The 24833-nt window shown below is 35.1% G+C and overlaps 1 protein-coding gene across 1 annotated transcript in view; it reads left to right on the forward strand.

Annotated features, from left to right (window-relative positions):
- Positions 1 to 1234: 1234 nt before the first annotated feature.
- The window catches only part of LOC118262495 (uncharacterized), a 60464-nt gene continuing 36865 nt past the window's right edge, over positions 1235 to 24833 (forward strand). The window contains exon 1 of the mRNA XM_035573915.2: positions 1235 to 1589. The gene's annotated coding sequence lies outside the window, so the exon portion shown is untranslated. The remainder of the gene's footprint in view (positions 1590 to 24833) is intronic.

Below are 24833 nucleotides of genomic sequence, written 5' to 3' on the forward strand. Positions count from 1 at the left end.
ACTGAAACTTTGAATACGCAGAATCGATTTAAATATTAATTATTCGTTTCTCTTTCATATGTTACGCGCTCGGGAAATTGCGAAGATAACCCAGTAAAGAGAATAGAAGATTTTAGCAAGCTTAATAAAAGCAATTTACTGTACCAATTAATAAAGTTCATATTTCCAAGCGAATTTCTTTAATCCGATTTATGTAGGCAGATAACTACAATCCAAGGAAATATTTAGAAACCTTGTCAGCACTATTTAAATGAACGCCTACGCTTGCCAGACCAAAGAAAATACGTAAGGAGCTACCTTCGTGTTCAATAACAAAGAGGTAATAAAATGTAAGGAACGTGAAATGAATTTACAGATATAGAAATGAAGTCTGCGGTTTGGCAATTGAAACTACCAGCCTCCCTCGACAGAACGTAAAAGTTAAAGTTTACTAACTCAATGAGAAAATCCTGCATTATGATACCCAAATTGGATGGCGAAATCCTCTAAGTAATTCGAGTGATCATTCAGCTTTACGTAGCCGTAGTATACATACCTACTGCTATCGGTTTGCGGATGAAACTCACTGAGCAGCGAAAATTTAAATCGAGAACTCATAGTTAAGGTTCAAGGATTATGCGCCATGGACAATGTGAGGCAAAATTAATGATTCGGGATCTTCTGTTTACCCAAAATATTAAATTGGGGATTTGAATATGTTACTTAATTGTGCTGTTAAAACGCAGATAACCGGCACAACAGAAGCTTATGTTTAATCAGAGTATAATAACCACCGACTAGATACTTGTTCAGTTAATATTTGCTACGACCCTAGCTACTATACACAATCATGCTGAAACAATCAAATATTTCCGACCGCCGCAGGCCTACGCATATTACTCACTTACTATACTTTAGTATGGGAATCGGAGAAACACACGCACAGTGCGAACTTGTGTGGAAATAAACATTTACCTTGCAATGGCTACCCATTCATTTGACAATTAGAACGTTTTTGTTATTTCCGTTTACACATAATAAATGCTTGTGCAATGAGATATACCTTTCAAATAATTCACAAAGGCAAAGCACGGTCTTAAGTTAGAACTATCAAGACTCGAGTTCGGGTTTTCCTGTGAGGCTGTGTTTTGTCTCACTCTAGCGGCTAGTATGACGGAGCTGTAAATGTTGCGTCTCCTTCTAACTTGAGAAGGCTTGCGCGGAAAGAGAATGTGGGTAACGAACGACCTTTTGCCGTTATGGGCAAGCAGTGCGGCCCGTGCGTTCACCGGGAGCGGTACATTCGGCTGCGGCCACACTACATCGCGCCGATACTCTGACAAGCTGAAAAAAAAAATTACGTAAATATTACAGCACTCACGCATTGATTATGAAACGTCTGTGACTGGAAGGTCGAGTCCTGGACATCCTCACGTAACGTGTGCATTGTGCGTCCGCGTTTACTTGTTTGTGCGATCCTGTTTGACCCTGGTGATTTTATTTTATTATATTGTTTTGTAACCCTCTCCCGTGGTGTTCATTGTATCGTTCATTTCTGTGTTTCTGTTGTGATTTATTTCTGTATCTTTGGATTGTCACTGGAGTTGTTGGTAAGTAAAAAATATTATGGTTTTCTCATTTTTTTAGTCAATATTTTTTTCAACATGCATGTTTTTATTTTGTCATTAGTGATCGTTCGTTTTGGTTCAATTATTGCTTGATTATTGCACTCGATTTGTTTATAATAATATTTATTTCATTAATTAATTATTTTATTGGCTATTGTAATAAATATAAGATAGAGTTCCTGCATGGTTGTTCCCTGTCCAAGTATAAAATATTTACATATAGCAAATACCAACGTGAAATTTCGAAAGCTGTATGTTTTATTGAGAGCAATATCGTATATTCGGAGAAAAACATAACAGTAGAAAAAATACGTTTGTTATTATTTTTCAACGAAATGATATTTTCTGTCGAATATATCGTAGATAGTACCGAGATTGTATAAAAAAAAAAAACATGGAACTGCGAAAAACAGTCGACAAAAGAAATAATAAAAGAAAACGCATTTAAAGCTCCTAATACTAAAGTAATCGGGTCTGCAAGACTCCTAAATTTGGCGACAGACATTAAAAGGGGTTTTGGCTCTTATTTTATCTGTCGGTTGCAGCCAAACGATTAATTATGGCGTATTATAATGCTTTATGACCCCCATTTATTTGTACAATTGTCATTCCGAAGATTGCATGGGGGAAACTCAGGGTATTTATTAACCAACTTCAGAAAAGAAGGAAGATGTATATATGTATGTTTGTCTGCCGTCATCTGGCGACTGACTGAACAGATTTTTAACCGATTTAATAGAAAAAATTGTGGTTGATGTCGGATTATTTTTCAAAATTATATTTGACGGTCTCTGTAGTAGAGCGGCTGTACAAGTAAGCATGACCGAGTGTGGAGGCTTGGGTTCAAAGATCGCATCTTCTTAAATCTTACTTTTGTTTATTACGAAATTCTGAGTCACGGAATCTGTAACCGTGTTCGTTTTACAATAGTCGCGTCCCCGATTTCAACAGATTGCTCAAATTGATTAAAACTAGATGAACTATGAGTTGAATACCTCTGCCTAATTTGACACGATGAATAAAAACTCTATCAATACTTAAAAAATGAGGTTTCTCCTAGTTGCCTACTGACCATCCAATGTCACCCACTCAGTGACCGCAAACAGAAATACATAAGTATAAATAGGTAGGTACATTGATATATATATAGTATATACAATAGGCTTCATCAATACCATTCAATGTTAACAGGATCTACCTTGAGATGTATTTTTGAGAAATCGCCAACAGGAAAACCCAATAACAAATGTTTGAACCCTTGGACTTTCTATAATGATGTGGATGTCACTGTGTCAATGGAGTATGGAGTACCAAAACCGTTGACAATAACAACGTGTATTGAAAAACGTATATTTTTTCTTTACTTTTTCCTTGAAAATTTACGTTTTAAGTTAATCTCAGATACCACTGAATGTAATGACAACCCATAACGATCGTATTTATTTAGGGAATTAGCGTATTACGATAATCTAGCTTAAAGTCACCAAAGAACCAGAAAAACGAAAATTCATCATCATCTTTCAGTTTTTGGTACATTACGCACTAAAACCGAATTTGGGAACCGCTAAGCTATTCTGTAATTTTCAATTCGGAAGATCGAAGTGAACTCGATCGCGGTCCACCATGTCATTGGTTGTGAGAATAATCTCGACCAAAGTCGGATGAGAATGCGATCGAGCGCACTTGGAAAGTTCGAATTGACACTTACAGAATCGCTTATTGTATTGTTACTTACTAATTTCAAGGTCCTCATCGTGTATCAAAATGACGTCAATGATTTAAAAAAAAACCCTACATTTTTGGGGAATCCATTTAGTCTTTAGTTTTTTCCAACAAGACTAGGGGTGAACATGAGTCATAGTCATATTCACCTTGTTAAAATATGAAATGAAAACGCACATTTTACAATTCATTTTGCGGTACTTCGCATAGAAAACCAACAAAAAAAGATATTAAAACTTATATAAGTACATTAGAGGAAAGAAAAAAAAATAAATCGTGGGCGGAACCTTTGGGAAATTAATAGCTGACTTTTGTTTTTCGAAGGAGTAGGCGGCTCTGAACTTTTATTTGATTTCAGTTCATTGCCAAATGATTTATAGTCTTGTTGATACGATGACCGACGGTCTCTTAATGTTTTCGATTGCCCAGTTCCAATCACTCAAGACCAAGACCGAGACTTACTAATATTACGAGTATAAATGCGAAAGTTTGTGTGTTTGTTTGTTACTCAATTATGTCAAAACCGCTGAAGAATTCGAGATGAAATTTAGAACATGGATAGATTATGGTTTGGAGTAACACACAAGGTTTCCATGGAATTTTATTCCATGGCAATGCGGGCGAAGCCGCTGGCAGAAGCTAGTGTTATAAATGCGAAAGATAGTGTATGTTTGCGAGTAACGGCTGCAGGGATCGGGATGAAATTTGTAATAAGGGGGAAAATTATGGTCTGAAATAACACATAAACTTTTTATTCCATAGGAACATGGGCGGAGCCGCGGACAGAACCTATTGTCCAATAAATAACGCTAATGTAAGGTCGGTATAGCTTGTCAAGTAACATTAGTACTCAAGTTTTTCAGTTTCCTAAGTGGTTGTCTTATATAACAAAGTAAATACTGGGTACTATTTGAGGTTCCATACTTTTTATCACTCAGGAATAGGGCGTAGACACCTGCGCTAAAAGTCTCTCAATCAAAGAGAGGTATTAATAAATATTAACGATGCATTTGTCACCTTTGTTGAGACCCATTTTTCACTAAAGGCTTTACCTATATACTATTATTTTATACATACATTGTACTAGTAATTAACCGATATAAAATATTACGGGAACATGACCAAGATATAATAAGCAACGAAAAAACCAACCTATGTATTAGGTAACACGATTCCTTTTTCTGCTTCAACCACGTACACACCAGCTTGTCTCCACATTACTACACACGTGTGCCTGTGAGCACGTAGTCCACGCCTGCCTAAACTTTCTGTCTACCCCCATAGGAACGGTATACAATGTATTACTATATATGTATACTTATATGAAACTATACGGTCCACATTAGCACATGTTTACGACTTGCGACATTATAATAACTCGAACACGTAATTTAGGGGGTTATTCTAAGAATGAATTAGGAGTTTTAGAGTCTTTTAGGTTGCCAGAACTGTTCAAATAAAAAAAATCGTAACCTTTATGTCCATACCAGCTTCTGCCAGCGGCTTCGCCAGCGTTATTCCTGACCATAATCTACCATTATTCCAAATTTTATCTCGATCCCTTCAGCTGTTTTGGCGTGGAGAAATAACAAACAAATGTACAGACTTTTGCTTTTATAATCTGACTAGGATTAAAAATGAAATATTAAATTGAAACACATTATCGAAACTGGTTTTAAGATCGATCGATTTTGTTCTAAAATAGTATCATTCCATGCACCAAATAAACGTTAACGTAACCACTAAACCTTTAAGGATGAATTTCGCATAAAACCGTATATTTATGTTGATGACACACCTACTTACTTCAGTATTTGAGCAGATATTTGGAAATCCCTGTATTTAATGTATTTTTTATGTAAATTATACTTGATTCACAGTTTATACTGGTCAATTGTATTGGCAGAGTTTGATTAGGTCATTAACAAGAGGGTCTTTTTTACCCGACAGTAGGGAGGGTATTGTTTAGACAATGACCTAAAGTAACTAGCCATAAATAAGGACTCTAGAAGTCTAACATAATTGTCTTGAGTAGGAACGGGGTGATTTTTAGTCAGTAAGAGTTTATACTCCATCTCGCCACGCCAAAGGCGAGAGAAGTTGGAGCATTAGATAATTTTCCCCCTTTATAAAAACACCCAATTGTTTTACAATATAATACGCCTTCGACATTAACCATAAACAAATACTAATTAATATTATAAATGGAATCTGAGGATACATCATCGTCAGCGCACACCGAACCCGAATCAATTTTGGATTACCAATCAAACTCTCCAAGAAAATGCTTACCAACAATACAAAATTAAAAGCATCGCAAAAAACTGATTACACAATAAATTTTTATTTCACAAAAATCCTTCATTACGCAGGATTTTTAGCGGAAGCTTAAATACGGACGATCCGGCAAAATTACGTTTACAAGTTTATTTAAAATTAACGCAAAGTAAACAAATAAACATTATTTGTAAAGAAATACAAAATACAATTAATCCCTTTGGAGACCTGTTGCAAAAATAATGTCGCTTGTATTTTAAAACGGTTTAGTAATACAATGAAGACGGTTAATTCATTAACGTCTAGTGTATTTTCACGTAAAATGGATTAAGGAGATAGATTATCCGAAAAGCCTTTGATCTTTCTTTCGATGGATGAAGGAATGGAGTACTTCGTCTTACTGACGGTGAAATTACACAACGTATTCCACAAATGTACCTTTACTAAGAAAACTATTTAACTATGTATGAGTATTAAGGATGATAGAGTGATGTAGAACCTTGTCATATTACACTTTTAGTCGATATTAAAATGAGTTTTCCATCATGCAGGCAAAGTTACCCAAAATTAGAAATAAAAATATTTGAAAATCGATCTACAATTGGCGGAGTAATCGATGCTAACAAAAAAAAAAACAAAAATCCGAACGTGTACTACATACGTTCTTTTTATTGAAGTCGGTAAGAAGTAAAATTGTTATTCCTCCTCCTTTTTTTAAAGTCGGTAAAAAGTAAAATTCAATTATGCAGTTCGACTTCCAAATTGCACTCCTGATAATAAGTAATCAAGTAAATAATCAAACCCAATTATAATAATTATTACTAGTTACATAATATGTGGTTTGTAATTAATTGCATGGAACTAATTGTCAGTTTAGAAGTTAATAACTTCAATCTGATAATGCGGTATAAATTACTGCACGTTTGGCATAATGGCTTGGTCATCGCGGATTCGATTTCCGCACGGAATTATTACTATGATTTACAACTGACAGTTGTTCCGGGTTAAAATGGCGGATGGTGAAACCGCCAAAAAAACTTGGGTGTGTTACCATAAGTTTATTATCATAATATTTTTTGTTGTGGCAAACCTACATAAGAACAGCGAAATGTTTCTGACTGTCGCACGCAGATACATTTAATAATTACTTAAACTAATCCTTAGTAACAATTTTATATTTGAGGAGGGAAAATCATCCAATGTCTTCTCCCACCTTGGGTGAGGCAAGAGAGTGTGAGACTCTTACTGACTAAAACCCACGCCGCTCCTACTCATTCTCTTCGAGCTGGTGCCCCTGTAATCCGCTAGGTATTTCGGGAGTTAGTTACGGGATGAGTATCAGAGATACTAAGCTCCATCTATGTGATCTGATGGCTCTTTGAGGCGCGCGCGGTAAGTGCGCCGTTCGCAGGAGTCGGCAAGCTATTCGCATTATAGCCCGCCTAAAGTGAAGAAAGCACACGAATAAAACAGCAAACCTTTGCCGCTCTACTAATAAAGTAACACCCATCCACATCAGAATAACTAGCCCACGAACATTTTCTCTGCACCATTCATCATTACACCAATCACTGCAAAGGTTTCACTACGCAATCACATAGTTATTTCTTTCTTTAACGATACGTAACTACTTGTGTTACATGAGTTAACTAGATCCGGTTGATAATGGCACTTTGATTTGTCATTGTCACCGAGCTAGCTGGTATCGGTTTCAAGGGAAACCATGTTTTTGTTGAAGAACGTGCCTTAGTACATACGGAATAGGAATTGTTTTTTGTTACTGTGGTATACTTGGTTTTACAGCAAGGCTAGGTGTCTTTCCTAGGTCATTTTTTCACATATGTTCATGTTAAAAGATATGTTCTGTTCGGGATTTTCCAGTGGAATGTTTCAAAAATTCTCTTTGTGATAGAGGTGATAGTTAGATGTATGCTAAAAATAGTCGGATAAGCGCTTTACCCTTTGCTTTTGAACTAGGAGTACGCCGAAAATGTGCAATGTCTGATTTTTCAACAAATCAGGAATTGGATGGAAAATATTATGCTTTGTGTATGTTAACAATAATCAGTACCATCTTTAACACTATTAGCACCCACTAATAGCCCTTTCCGTAGAACAAATATCTAAGTATTTACTTTAAAGGATAATTCAATAAACTCTTTGAGACGCTCGAGTTCTCCTGCAAAAGCTAAGTCGAGGCTTTTGTTGGTCACTTAGACGTTTACAGGAGCGAACTTCGCACATTTCTGCTTCGGAAATCTTCGAGCGATGCATTCTTTTCCTAACTATCTTTGTTCCACTCAACTAGGTAGGTACTGTCCGGCTCTTTCAATCTTATTCACTTTGTACTTTATTTCTCTGACATTTTTACTTAATTACATTTTGTGTATATTCCTTTTTAGTTTTCTTAATAAAGTCAAATTGGACGTCTTACTTTGGCTTGGACTTATATTTTGATAAGTTTTAATAAGTGCTACAAGTAATTTATATGACAGTTGGTAACAGTTAACTAAAAATCATAGTTTACCCACGTACTTTAATGGAAAAAAGCTCTACTAATTTCGGGTCACAGAAGGACCCTTCATCATGAGGAGCGTGACCAGACGCGGCGACGCGGTGACGTCGCGTCTGCGCACGCTGCGATTCCCCATAGATGTACGTGAGTACCTAAACCGGGATTTTCAGTTAATTTAGTATGTCTCACGGTACTTACTATAAAAGGTTTCAAACAATCCATTTGCAACAATCATGAAAAAGCTAAACTTTTTACATAAGTGACCTACAACCGCTGTATCAAACTAGTTTCTGACCTCTATCGACTAATTCTCGCTGGCACCTGTATACCTGTACCTATGTAAGTACCTGTCCATGTTCCACTGATATGTAGTTGTCTACATACTCGTGACATGCAGTGCTATACGATTAGCATTCTGTCAGACATGTTGGCGCAGGCAGATCTGAACAATGCATGAGATCAGAGCCCTTTGTTCCAACGATTTAGTGCAAGCATTGTACTGTTAATTATAGAAAGTTGTTCATTATCTAAATTAGGTGATTTCAACTACTGCTAATGGTTAGATTAAGTGGTTATAAGAATGATTAATGTTACTTGAGGTTGGGGTTTTATTTCGTAATAGTAGATACTAAATCTGTAGTCGTGACACACGTACAGATATTTTAATACTAGTTTTTTAATGTAGTGCATTATGTTTTAGGATTTATTTACGTAACTATTTGACGAGGTAACTGTATTAGTTTCAAGCGATACTTGGGACTCATAAGCAGACTAAATAATGCATTTTTTTAAGCCTTTCGTTTATTAGGTTGGGGTTAATAGCGTCCCTTTCTTAGTTCTTTATGTTTTATTTTTGCTCGTAACAAACGTCTTTAATTCCTAAAAAGCAAAAAATAATATGACTGCTAATGAGATAGTTGGGTGCGCATGACATTGAAGAAGTATAGGTGTGGGCAGATTTATAGGATTCTGTAGACGAATGAGTCACCATGCTTACTATTAGAAACTTACCGAGGTCGAATTGTATCCGCCTTGAATGCAATTTGAAGATTTTTATATACATATAATACAAAACAATACACATGCCCTAAATACATTTTTTAAAGAGATATTTTGCATAAAATATGACTCTATTAACATTCTTTTGCCAATCACAAGGAAATTGTATTTTCTACTTAAAGACTGAACTTTTAATCACTATCCCTTCCTTCTACAAAAATAAAAACAGACTGGTCAGCGAATACCATAATAATAACGCCAACTTAACTTTAACTTTAAACACTTCACAGTAAAGTGCACTTTTGTGTGTTCGAACACGGAAGTCTTCAAGTAAAGAGATCACGATCGTTGGCGAATAAAACCCTCGAAAAAAGCACAGATTATATATTGTGGTTACTAGTCATACGTGCGGGGTTGTACAAATCACTTCATTGTGCATTTAAAGGTACAATATATACTCTTTTTTTAGGAAAGTTATTCTCTATATAACCTCTAAAGAGGTCGGAACATAAAATGCATGTGTTAGTACTTTTCCTTTTGCTTGCATGTTGAGTATTTTTTTTTTATTTGCCTTGGCCGTTGCATGGAGTTCAAATCGCTTTGAACCTAAGTATTTTACGTCTGTGTTTTCTAAATATAAGTGAATGATAATGTCTTTTCATAAGGACTACACTAAAATTGATTCCTACCGACTGTTTCACCACCTTCATATAAGTGCCCGATAAACTTATGTGACAGATAGTGCATACAAATTACGTTCTTAATTCAAAGTTATTTGATACATAGCTGCTATCCAGATATTGTGAAAGAAGTCCTTAGTATTTTACGGCAAACTATTGCAAACACATGAGCTACGATGAAATCTGAAGAGTAGATGTAAAATGGAATAATGGAAACCATATTTTTAAATATCCCTTTGTTGCGGCTAAACCAAAACAACCAGTTTAGCAAACTTCACCACAAACAATTTCAATTAAACCTTACTTTAACTAATTCGATTCAAATACATATTCCAAATCGGCCATATTGTGACGTCACAGTACATCGCATTTGTAATCAGAATCAGGCGATTATATGAAATTTATAATCAGAATTCACAAGGTATTCCAAATAACGGTTGTTAGCTCTTAATTGCAAATTAGTTGAGGAACTAACATCAATTCTCTTCTGTTTAGTAGAATTAGAGCTAATTTCCGAGTTGACGCGAATGGCTCCCCAAGGCGAAACTTTACTTAGAATACTTAGATAGCTTTAACTTGCTATTTTCAAGTTGATATTTTAAACTAGTTGGGACACCTGTGACTTGTAGCCTTGAGTCTATTAATTACGAATATTAATTTGTTATTATAGTATTTTTGTACGAATAGCTTAGGTAATAGAGCTGACATTGCTTTACATTTTGTTTCTTTTCTTGATATCATCTTCTTCTACTAAAATAAATTTCTTCTTAAATCTTTATGAATACTATCACTGCCGCAATCACTGTTTTATTTTTATAATAACTATTGTGAGACATAGTAAATTAAACTAATGGAGAAAAGCTCTACTAGTTTCGAGTCACAGAGGACTCTTCATCCTGAGTAGCGTGCGCAGACGCGGCGCAGCCTACTAATTTTTCAATTAATTTACGTGAGTAAACCGGTGAACTTTAGTTAATCACTGTTATAGGATGAACATAAATATGTATATTAATTCACCTTAGTAAGTTAAAATGTAAAGAGATCGTAATCAAGGGATAACAAAAGGCAATTTGTTAAATGTTCAAAAGATAACAATATTATTCTTTCTTACATAAGATAAGTTAGTGTTACATGACCATGGAGGTTTTATTTGTTTGCTAAAAGTTCGTTGTGCAGTGTACGTAGTTCGCACAAAACTTCTACATGTTTGCTTCCGCATGGCGAACTGGCCAATCAAATATACTCCTTATTTTATAGTACAACTTGTACGTATAGTTGTTAGTTAACTATTGTTAAACGTCTGTCACGTTCGTCTAGGAAAAAATTAACAAATGCCACAATTGAAGTTTTTATGAACAGCTATTTTAATTCCTTAAGAATTTCATCATTTTTTCAAATGTAATTAGTCATTATGTCAATCAAACTGTGATTGCATCGATCTCTTTCAATGTTAAACCTAACAAATTATACTTCACCCACACCGCAACACTTACAATAAGACAAAAAGACAAACGTCTATTATATTACCATTACAAAAACATTATAATTAGATAAATCATCGAACAACCTTCTCCACAAAGCTTTTGTCTCAAATTGACAAGCTGTCGTACTAAACAGACAGATTTAACACTTCAGAATGACGAGACAAACTAGCAACCTTGTCTAATGTAATTAGTATGTAATAGACGCTATATTCCCTTGGAGAAGATACACCACAATCTGACGCAATGTGCCTTCAACGCGATTGCATAAGAGCGTTCAGTGACACAACTTGGTCTCAGCAATAAGATTTTAAATTCCTCCTGGCGTATGTCACATAAACAGGTTCAGAATGATTCACGTGCTCGTCAAACGTGATTGGTCCATTTTATTTTATTCTTTTTTACTTATTTTAAAAATGAGCCAATAAAATGCTACGACAACTTTTTTAATCGATTTGATAGAATAGATTGCGATACAGTTTCGAGTTTGTTCACACAAAAATTATCGAATGCATTGATATTGTATCGCGGTATCGAGATTTTAAAGACCAATGCCAAAAGTGGCGTGTCATGTATGTGAAGTGTTTTGGCTGTATTAAGCTTCCCAAAGTAACAAATTCAGTCATCCACGCTAATGTAACACGTATGCTCGAAACAATAGAATGCATTCTTGTCTGCAGCCTCAAAGTGGTTTTCTCATTTTCTGTTGGGTGCAGTATTGCTTTGTAGTTCACAAAATAAAATACTGATTTACTTACATATTCCCCGTATTGGAAATTCGTTAAAATGGTTAACAGTAATTTTAACAGTTACTCTTTACGTGATTGGGTTCTGTTTCGTGGAAGAATTTCGAACGAAGGGTATTAAAAGTTCAATAGTACGTGTACGTTACTTATTTTAATTTATTTAAGAAACAAGTGCCTGTTTAGCTTAAAGGGAGTCGTTCACACAATCACCTTTTAATACCAACAAAATTATTTTTGTATTTAACAAACAAAGCTTTTACTAAACGTTGTGTCCGTAATGGCAGTCTTTCTTCCATTTTTGTAATCTCTGCTCAATTTAAGATATCTACTTGGCTTGACGATGGAAACTTGGTGTCTGGCGTTAACTGAGCGAATCAAAGATTTCACTACGCACGCGACACGCTGCGAAAGTACCGAGTCACTCTGGAACATTCGGAACCAATTAGTCGGTAAATAGGTCCACCACAGTAGAATAATATGTCGCGACTAATATATCATATTTCTCGTCACGTAGTAGGTTACCGTTCCTTTGTTACGTGAGCCACTTTCAGTCATAGAATCGAAGGACCGGGATGTGTGTTGAATATGATTAGTAATAACTTACGCATAAATATTAACTGTGAATGACTTGATTGGAACAGTTTAATAGGCGCGTTTCTCAATGTTTCTATGTGGAACAGCAGTAATGTTGGTCGTAAATTGAAATAAATAATTGACTTTTTTATGGTTCTTGCAAATGAGGGCTTTTTGCATTTAGTAGTTGGCGCCACTAGCGTTTAAGATCTTCTAGTCCGAACTATGTTGCTGTCAAAAGTTTCAATCGATCGATTATATTACCGGCGAACTAACCTTAATCTGTTTTAGTACCGGCACGGTAACCTCCATTGTTCGATGCACTTAAGAAGTTAACACGAACTTGGTAGTGGCTTCATTTTGTTGCTCTGGAGTGTAGCGTCGGTGTTTTCTTTACTTTTTATTCCTTTAAGAATTTTTGATTCAATTCCATTATTCTGATGATAAGACGTACTTCAACATAAAGTATTCTTTTAATATTCGTATTTCACTCAGGTTCTTTTTAGTTAACTTCGTTTGCGTAGGCCTTGTAAGAGATTTCGTTTGAAGTGTCGAAAGAAGCATTCCTTTTACTCCACCTAGTCTAAGAGAGAGATCTTAAAATATTCAAATTCGTAATGAATGAACGTGAATAAGTATCTGTAGGAAATTATTCAAACGTTATTAAAAAATATACTTACTTAGTTGAAATTTATTCGAATCGTTACCTAAATAATTATTAGAGTGCGTAATTTATACAAAGTGTAATGTAATGTAAAAATGTGTTTACATGTTTTAGTAATACTTGGGTGCAGTTACGATAATTTGTGTGGAATTAAAGCACGACCATTACTTATAGGAGTTGTAACGTCACGTCTTTTATCCTCGAAGGCATAGGCAGAGATGCACAAAGTACATCCAATTTTCACCATTTGTGTTCCCTTATAAAAGGGGAGAGCCCATTGCCATACACTGGATACAACTCCAGACTTCGTGCTAATAGTAAGAAAATTTTGAAAATCCAAAAGAAACCCAGTAATACTTTCCCCGACCGAATCAAACCCGAGACCCTTTGTTCAACACTTGCACTTGTAGGAGTCGTAAAATCACGAAATCATTATACCAACGTTTATTTGAAGATATGGTTGAATGTGTTTCTATAAACACAACAATCGATTTGTATAATCTGATAAAACTATAAACCATTGTATTGATTCTTATTCACGAATAATAGCACAATTTTACTGTTATAGATTCTAATGCTCCAATTGTGGTTTTATTTGTTGTATGTAGATGAAGAGTGTGTTATACTCTATGACCTAATTACATAATTAGGTCATTGTTAGTAATCTTCTATGCTAGCCATTATATTATTATCCGGAGCTAAGTACTACCTAGCGGGTTTACCGGAGCTCCGGCTCGAAAAGCAGGAGTAGGAAAGGGGTGGTTTTTAGTCAGTAAGAGTCTGACACTCCCTCTCGCTTCGGCTAAGGCGGCAGAAGACATTGGATGATTTTCCCCCCATAAAAAGCCATTATATTATTATGCCATTGCTGTAGTTACATTAGATTACGACGCTCAAGCATACCCCTTTTTTGGCGTAGATGTAGGTGTAGTGTAATAAAAGTCATTCACAAATATTTCACACAAATACAGCGTGTTTACTTACATGCAGTTATGCATGGGGACCTTTTAGTGCAAACAAGAATTTTGTTGGATGTGGTCGCTTTTTTATTTACCAGTCGAAACCAATCGTCCATTTCACGTGTATGCCATTCGGAAATAGATATTTTTTTTTCTATTTCCATGAATTCCAAATGTAAACTGTGACCCTTTTAGTATACAACGTTTTTTGTTCTGCCTTAACTATCACGGTAAATAATCCAACTATTGGAAAAAAACGTTTCATATAAAAAGTACTTAATTTGAAAAGGAAAACACTTATCAGATGGAAAGACTGAGAAAGCTATTATGTATAAAAAAATACGAGGTACAAGCAACACGAGTTGTTCAAAAGATATAACGTGGTTTCTGAGAAAATGGGATAAGGGATATACTTAGTTCCCTTTACAGAACGACCTAACCAAAATATGAATGAACAAAGTAGGTTTTATGTATTCTCGTCTCTCGTCTTTGACACGTCTTTATTCAATCTGTCTAATCCGTCTGTAGATAGTCTGTAGGCGGTTTTCGCGGGAAAACACATCAAAGTCCCTACTTCAGAGTGCTTTGGTTTGATATTATAGCATTTTCATTATGAAATAATACGAGTGTCTTGAGCTAGAAATATTACGTACTTAGTCTCTTGTAGCTAGTAACAATCTTTTTATAAACTTGTATTATATTACATTCACTAGTATTCTGACATATATGTACGGTAGGTAAATTAATCAGTGCTATGTAAACTGTACATTATAATTTCGTAACCATTATATTATAACGAATAGAACGTGTAGGCAATACAGCTCCGAATGTTACGCTATTAATAAATTACACAATTACTCATAACACTAAATAATTTCCAGTTTGCTAAACACAATTTAAACGAAACTTAAGTAAATTTTAATCCAAATAGCGTCTTGTGTCAGTGTTTTAACGTAACTCGTAACCCGTTAATTAAACTAAACTCCAGAAAAATGTTCACATTAATTTAATGTTTTAGCCTTTTTACAGCGGGCCGGGCTCACGCAATGACATTGGCTCGGGTCCAAGATGTCTCGCCAAGGTTCAAAGACATGGTACAAGTATTTTTTGTCTGGAGTATAATGCTATCATTCTCCTTGAGATAAGGCAATAAACGCCACTTGAAAGCAAAGCTCATTTATTTGCGGAAGACACTGCAGTGGACTCCTTTTTAATTTCCCCGCAGAGGATTTTGGCCCCCTCAATTATTTTTAAGCCGTATTTCGGGATAATTGAGACTAGTTCCAGAGAGGGCTTATTTAAATTGGAGCGCCGCCCTTGATACTCGTAACCTTACGTCTTATGACAGTAACAAATTATACTTTGTTTTCCTTCCTATTTGTATCCGTATATATACTGATATTTATGATCTTTTCTTGGCTTAAAGCTAAACATTTTTTTATAAATAATATCAGGTAGATTTGCACAATAAATAAGTATAATTTCTTACGTTTGCTGAACCTCCCCACATTGTCAACAACTTTTGTCAGTTTAAATTGGGTGTATTTTTATTAACTCAAGAAGACCAATTTACTGTTTCATTTTCTTTTAAGGAAGTATTTCATTATAAGTTAAGCGGGATTGTTACATGGTAAGACTTTCCATTATTTATAATAAGTGGAGGGTAGCGTCGCGTCGTGTGTAAGAACACTTCCTCCCCTGACAACGTCTTGAATCTTTTTGTTTTGTTTGCGACATCGCCAACCCCCCCGAGGACATCAATCCGTCGTGTTTGGGATAAAAGTTGGCTCACTCTAAACATTAACTAAATTTTCTTCAGAAATAACGTTATAAATACTAAGGAGCTTGTTGGAGGGACCGACGTGCTCAATAATAAAACTTTTCATCCCAAATGTACCCTATTTTTAGTATTTTGTATACGCACTCCCTGACTCCGCCGGTTTGCCTAATAGCCATTCATAATGTTGATGAAAATTCGGTGATGTCTGAATTCATACGGAACCTTTCACCTATTTAGACTGAAAGGTGTAACTGTGACTCGTACGTAATAATAAAATGGAAATCGAGGGGCCTAATATATTGAATGTCGTGAGAAATTTCAACAATTGGCTACCCCGCAGTGTGTGGGTGTAGCGAGCGATTTATAAAATTGTGGAAAAACGTCTCCAATACAAAAAGTCCTCGACGCGAAGTGATGCGTTGAATCTCCGCGTGAGAAAGTAACACTTGTGTTTCACAGATTTCTAATGCAAATATCAATAGTTGGCGAACAAATACTTTCTAACTCGTCTGTTTACTTTCACCGCTAATTATGGAATCGGACCCTAAATTATTTTGCGTGTGTTAGTCGTTCATAATAATTAGTAATCCGTCATACATACATAAATCAATCCGCGCGGAAATGCTTCAACATTCTGGTCACTGCATGCATTGTTATGTACACGAAATATAATGAATATGTTATAATGACACAAACGTGATTTTATAATCAAGCTAATCGATTATTTTATTACATTTCATAGTAACAAAGCTACACAAGGTTTCAGTTACAGTCTGATTTATACAAATGCCGTCATTCTTTTGGCAAATAACTGAAGCAATGTTGTGAAAGACTCATTTTGTAAAAATACGGTTTTCATAAGCGTGTAAACACATTTTGATTGCGCATTCCGCGTCGGCATCACATGTAATAACAATTATGTAAATACCAGAATGAAGCAATTAAAACCATGTAGCATGGTTTTTTTTACAAAAAGTCAACAGCCGCTGTTAGCATTACCCGTTCTATTTAAAGGAAATCTTTATGAATGCACGTGATTCGAACACAAATGCCTTGTTCTCATCTTTTGGTATTACTCATGCTGATCGTGCTGACGCTAATGTAATTGAATCTAAACTGGCTAAAGAACACTGCAATTTGATGTAGCACAGGTCCTCAAACACATTAAGCTTCGATTGTATCATGCTGTACTCACTAAAGCTGAAACGTATCACAAAAGAACTGTCAAGATTACAATTTTGTTTGGTTGTCAGCCCTATTCGCGGTAGGTGACATTGGCACGCGTGGAATGTGACCGCGCCGCAATGCCTTATGCTCACGGCACGACAGCTCGGGTCGGGGTGGGCAGAACTTTGCAACACCCACGCAATACCGTCTCACTGCACATGGCAAAACCCATGAATCATTCACGCATCCACGGATAAAACTGTTTTTCTTCTTTGTGTTCACCTACGTGTATAGAGTTTTGATTCGTTTTTGGACAAACATGTATGTAACCGTTTAAGATGAATGGTTTCGCAAAATGGTAAACTAGAGCGTAGACGTATTTTTTAGTCGTGTGTATGTAATATGCAGTATATCATGCCGGACTGTTTGCTTTTTGTCATGCTCGCCACACGTTGCTATACAAAAACTGTACGTACGTGTAAGTAAGTAGTATGTTTGTGCTAGATTCCACTTCGTTCACGCTTGATTTCTTAACCGTTTGGACTTCAACATGGTTAGATAAGTGGCTGGTATTCATAAATATAATACTAGATATCTGATTGCAGTGCACCGTGTCTTTAATTAAATCTAGGTGCCCTGCTCATTAACTTTATCTAGCAATCGCTTCGGTATTTACTTATTTCTTGCAGCTTATATGATCGCTATCTAGTTTGAGTTACGTATCACAAGATAAAGCTCAACACTGTACTGTTTAATGTATAATAACTAATTAATTATTCAAAGAACAAGCGCTTTGTCTGATATAATATTTTGTAAAAAAGTTATGAGGAATTTTCAGTAATTATTCATTCAAGTCATAAACATGTTCGCAACAACGATTTTGTTAAGCAGATATGTGTACCTAATGATATAATAATTTATGTACAATGTGGTGTCGGTACACATAAACAAAATGTTTGTTTCTTAACAGAACATGGGAAATTTCATCAAGTAAAACGGGTTTAAACCAGCACAGCACAGTTTAAAACGCACCATCATCTTCCTTATTGCACAATTTTTAAAACCAAAGTAATATAACTTTTAAGGAGTTGGATGAAAAATGGAGCTAACATTTTCAGCTACATATTACTTCGCGTTGGTGCCTTCGTATATGGAAATATCTTACTCGTAGGTACTTTTTACGTCAATCCCGACGCCAGTGAGAAGGCCTCGTCTCAAGACAATATTGAAATTCCCCGTCCGCTCTATCGATAGACATCGAGAGCTTCCCATACATATTGTAAATTTAAACTGAATCTGATGCAGTATATAGTCCCATATACAATATACTATTTAGTCTAGAATTTATTGTATTGCAAATTATGTAAGTAAAAGGAGTTGTTTGTACAGTGATATATCACTTACACTATATTATTAATGTGAAAGTTTGTGTGTTTGTCCGTTAGATTTTGATGAAATTTTGTTTACATACAGGGTATGAGCTGATTTGAGTGATAGGATACTTTTTATGGGCAAAACCAGTGGCAGAACCTAGTTTGTTGTTAAAGTCACATAGATAGGCATTCAGTTTTTAAAACATTATTCACCAATGTTATTATGTATTTGGTTGTTTTTATAAATTATTTTTGTTTAAACAATATTTATTTGACGAAGAATTTTGTTATCAATATACAATCGTTAAATCTGCATGCCAATAAATGATTAATACTATTTACTTACAAAATATTTGCTTTAGTAATATTTACTTACGACATACCGACTTAATTAATATACACAATGATGCATCTGAATACTTATATTTGTTCCTTTCTCCAATTCATTTCAACAATGATACTCAAGGAAAATATTTGCTTATAGTAAGTACATTATGACAAAAGGAATTTGGTAAACTTTACCAAACGTAACATAAACGTAAACTTTCTCTTAAAGTTAATCTGATGAACTGTTTACCAGTGAGCTGCAGTTCGTGAATTGATGATATCATACATAGCCTCGTGTTTACATAAAGATTAGGAGATAAAAGACTTGACTAGAAAACTGGATGATTCTAAAGGAGTGGTCGAAAGACTAGCACTTTCATTCAAGACTACCAGTTTTTACGCATATTTTATTTTCCAAACTAGGTAGTATTTACTTCTTTTTTCTTAAAATATGCGTGGGTAAACGTGTCTACAAACTAGAATATGAACAAGAGGTGCAATTGTAGTATTATGTGATTTCTTTTTGTGAAAAGACGATTAATATTGATTTTTTTAAATGCTTAATGATTACTTAACCTGGTCCTTACCAATTGTTTTCGATACAAAATCGTTACTAAGAAATAGTTTAAGTAATTATGAAATGGCCCTTAGTGCGGTGGATATTATTATAGCAAAACAGGCTGATTTTATTTCTACATCAAAGGTTATATATAATGTAAACATGTAACTTAAATGCATTTTCTTCCACTATTGAAGATAGATTTACCAAACCTTTTCAGTGGAAGAAAACTCAGGGGAAATTAAAGGGCGATTTCCACAAATGGCTTTGAAGTTTCCAAAATAATATTTTTAGTTTTGATTACTTACGTTATTTGTTTAGCAGACCATCTGGGCCACTTCTCGGAATCTCCGGAGACTGTAGACCCTAGAACCGAAATTTTAAATTGAATAAAGGAAAATGATTAATGGATAGTATGTTTTCAAATGTCATAAAGTTTATTTCTCCAGTATCCATAATTATCTACTCGTTATTCATGAGCTTTCCTTTCTTATTAAAAGGGACAGAATGGACTATTCTATCAATACATATTTTTATATTTCATTGTCATCAACATATCAGCCACATAACGTCCACTGCTAAACATGAGCTAAACATTATATATAGTCAATATAGCATTCTGAAAATACTTCATAGTACTTTTTATTTGACAAATTTCCCAAAACGTATTTACTTTTAAGAAAATTAATAGAAGATATTATCAACTTACTTTCATAACAAGCTTCATTACCAAAATTCTTACCAAATATTATAAAACTACTTAAACGAAGCAATGTTAAAGACTTAATAGAAGGTTGTGAATAGAGCTACTTATAGCTTAAGTTAGTGAAGTTCCAACAAAAACGGCTTCCACTGAAATATGCTTTGTAGGTGAGTGAGGCAATTTTCGTCGTAGCCTGCTGCACCGACTTATTAAACGTTGCTGTATTGAAGTTGCCAGCATTCCTTAAAATTAAATTTTCATAGGGTAATGTTTCATAAGTAAGGAGGAAAGTCGTACGAGTCGTGTGAGTGGTATAGTAGGATATATTTATTACCATCCCTTCTCTTCCCGCGGGTTCTCTTCTCTCTTACTAGCCAATCAGGCAGCGGCAGTCTCTGATAAACCTGAACATTTAAAATTGCGGTCTCCAAAGTATCGTCACCATCGTGACTCCTCTGGTGTTGCGGGTGTCCATGGGCTGCGTTGATCGCTTACCATCAGGTGACCCGTCTGCTCGTTTGCTCCCTATTTCATAAAAAAACATTATTTCAATCACGCATACCTACATTTTGTACCTGTAAGTAATAAAAATTGAAAATGTTTATTTGCACATGAAAAATAATGAAAATGAAATACTTCGCGAACGAATTTCGATTCCTGAAATGTTATAAATATTATGTAGGATAATTTTTCCTCAAAGCAATTTTATTAAATGGCTGACAACACACTTTTCCATATGGAATTTTTGAAGCGATTCCGCGGAAATCGTTCATTTGGAAAAAACGTTGTTGTTTTCAGAAGTATATGTGTTATTGAGCCAGTGTAGACTATATTTCTCAGATTGAGAAAGTGTGGTGATTAATGTTCAAACCTTCTCCATGTGAGAAGAGACCTTTACCTTTTCCAAATACCAAACTCTTCCAGAGACCAAAGCCTTATAGCAGTGTCCACTTAAATACTGATGATGTGATGTGATTATACTTACAAATGACATAATTACGTTTAATTCAAATTTCATTGTTAGTTAGTAACAATTGCTATGCTCGAATTGTAGTCCGAGGTCGCTATACTTAGCATTATTTGTACAATTTAAGTAACTGGTCCTTGAAACTATTCCAATCGTCAGCTTTTCCCGTCTATTTGTTACTTATATTACTTGTAAGTGCAATAAATTACTTTAATTCTATCGTGTTACTCGTATGTATAAATATTGGCGTTTTCCTGTTCTTTATTGCGTGAATTTTGATCTAACACTATAATTTCTTAAGGTTCTTAAAGATTGTGTTATTACGTTTAAAATCAATGCAGTGTGAATTGTGTTGTTCAAATTTGTAGGTACTGATTACAATTTTATGAGTACAATCTTTCCAATAAATATGTACCTAAACGTAAAAACTAAACAAAGAGAAAAACATGAACTAACATTAGATAATGACCAACTATTATTGTTTTTCATTCATTCTCTACTCCAAATCATGATGATAATAAACGACGAAACGATGATAGTAAGATACGGCTATCTCTTTTAAACTCTTTTGGTAGAAACTCGCGAGTAAAATGTACATTGGTTTTAGTTTAGAAAGGGCATTGAACGGGCATTGAATAAACCTGACATAATCTCAGAGAGGCTGATAATATCAACGTAAATGAAAGTATTACAGATCGAACCAAAATTATCGTTTCATTCATCGAGTAATCACTACTTTCTTACAAACAGCAAAGACCAGTTTCATAGATTTTTTTATAAATTTCGTTTAAATTTTTATACGTAACAGTAGCAATTCTAATCTGGAACAAAAAAATAATAATATCTGACTTATTTTCAAGATTTAGAATCAAGGTAATTTCGTTGAAAAGCCAATTAAAGTTTGGGAGCAACCGGCTCAACTTAACTGACTTCCTAAGCTCTGACTTAGATTGCTATTGTGTACCTAATTGGGTTTTGTAATAACAACTTTGACCCACAACATCACACAGAGGTTAATACCGGCGACATTATATAACGATACTGTTTGAATTTTACACTATTTTATAACTTAGTATACACTGCAAAGTATAAAGATTTATTAGCAGAAATAACAATAAAACTTCACTCGCTTCATTCGTGCGAACATTAAAGTTTCCCACGACACACACATGATACCTCAATTCGATAATCCTTTATAGGATACATCAGATAAAAACGTACATTTATCCAATCATATATAGCTTGAATTATTTAGGTCTATTCTACATGAGAGGTAATTGTCGAGCAATGGGCCCAAGTGACTCATTCTCAGGCATAGAATTGGAAATACTAGTACAAAATTAGATTTAGATGACGTAACCACCGCACCTTCTGCGAGCAAGTACCGATGATCTCAGGGTCAAACAATGCTTAACAAAATAAACTTATTTGCAGTCAATCTATATCCTACTACAAACCACGCTATAAGGTGACAAAAATTACCTAAGAACATTCTTCACGGTTTTATTTGGTCGCTTGAAATTAACAGCAGCAACTGCCGCGTTGTGATTCGCGAAAATAATTGGATAGGACACAGCTGGTGCACACCGGAATTTCCTCGTCCATTGTCAAACGTTTCCCATTAAAGCTGGTGTACCGTCCCCATGACGAATCGAGAAATTCACAAAGAACCGAGTCCGCCGGCCGAGCGCCCTCAGCCGGCTACAGGCGCTCTTCACTTCTGTTAATGACATTGGAAATCGACCGGGTGACTGTACGATTTTTCGGCGCCTTTAATTTAGTGGAACGCTCAAGCAGTTCCGTTGCAAAATAAATTATTTTTGTATGCGAAAAAATGACATTGGTCTTTGAGTTTTTGCTAAACCAAATTAAGGATTGATATTGGATTTTTTGCGACCATAGGACACACCGTGCTGTAAATTCAATTTGTCCAAATGATGAACAAATTCGTTATGTTTTTTCCCGGACGGCCTTTTCCATTTTTGCCAGGAACAATCAAGTTGCGCAGCTGAAATAAATGGAGGCGATGGTACGACATATTGACCCTTCACAAGCTTATCCGTGTGATGTATCTACCAGAAATGAAACATTTTGTTTTCGCTTTTCCACGAACAGTAAACTGAAGTTATTGCTTCCTCTCTGGTGCACATTGTAATTAAGGGACATGGCTGGTGGCTGCGGCGGAAAATCATGTTTATAAAAAGAATATTGGTTCACGTTTGCAAACCATATGTTTTAACTTGTATGGCGGCAACTTTCCAAAACACTAGAAATTTTTCTACATCCCACGAATTATTTAATCGAATATTAATATTTTAAAACTATAATCGACTACAAAATCGATACTGACATTAGCATTCAGCGTTAAGAAGTTCGTCTAAAACAAATTAATATGCAAAATATTTCGAAACAAGTTTCTAATATTGCTAAAGCGTAATCGGTGCAAACGCAGAGTGGTGTTGATAAACAAGTTTAGATCACGAATCACGCGCAGCGCGCCGGTATGGCATGTGAACGGCGACAAGGCGTGGTGGGCCGAGGTCGCCAAGTGCTGGCAACTGAAAGTGCGTCCACTACTAGCCACAAGTACTGACTAACATAGACCACGGATTAATGTCGTGGAGAAGGCAAACTAGATCAGTTTCCTATGTAGGACGAAGCCGTATCCATTGGATGCTGCTTGATTTGGAGTTTACATTTTTGGTGTAGGAAAAATGTTAAATGTTGTTAATATTATTAAAAGTCAAGTGACCTTTATGAGTAGTTATGTTATTCATTGGTTGCAACCATGTTGCTACCTACTACACTCCATATTTTATAGTTATAACGGGTTCACATAAGTACATAAACAAAGATTAATAGTGAAAGATAATAGCATGTCTGTTAACAATAGCACTCTTTAACTTTTCATTCGTTTTCTTAAATTGTTTATTGTACCAATTAGCCATGTCAAACTAAACTAGTTTCACGTAAACACCACATAAGTACCTAATTCCAGTGACAAGTTAACAACCTATTTTCTAGAAAGTTATGAGTATTTATCAGAATTGCTGTTTAAATGGAAAGCGTTTTTCTCGGAGATTCATAATTACGTATATTGACACTATCGATACTATAATAAGTACTTAGATAAACATGGAAATGGTAGTTTTGTAGTAAAGCTATTAATTTGAAAAGCTTTTAATAAAATGTTATTTGTGGGGTGGAAAAATATATGTTTGTACTTTGTATGCAAATTACGTTTTTGTATTTGCTGCATGTAGGTTCCTACTTTTAGGTGAGCTTTGTTCGACTATAAATAACAAACTAAATACAAACACTGTTCACGATTCGAGCTAAAACAAAGCTAAAATATACAGAACTTTTGGTACATGTACGTACAGATTTTCTTCAGAATTATAAATGTCTAAAGCTACATGGCCGCCGGCGGTTGTCAGGTACGCAGTCCGTCCAAATGCTTGTGTTGTATTCAGAATAACTAAAAAGGTTTGAGCCTCGAAAGCCTCGAGGCGAGCCGGTTGCAAAGTGACTCAAATATTTACAAAATAATCGAAAGTTTTAGACAAACTTTGACGTACAATTATTGCGGGTAAAAGATTTTAAATTGTACGAAGGTCGCTTGTTTGAAAATAGAATAGAATTGAAGAAAACTGTTCAATATAATGTCTATTGTTAAACAATAAAGTAGAAGAATTACTTGGCAATCCCGTCAATCGTGAAATAAACTTAGTTAA

The sequence above is a fragment of the Spodoptera frugiperda genome, chromosome 12, assembly GCF_023101765.2.
Source record: "Spodoptera frugiperda isolate SF20-4 chromosome 12, AGI-APGP_CSIRO_Sfru_2.0, whole genome shotgun sequence".
NCBI classification, from domain to species: Eukaryota; Metazoa; Arthropoda; class Insecta; order Lepidoptera; family Noctuidae; genus Spodoptera; species Spodoptera frugiperda.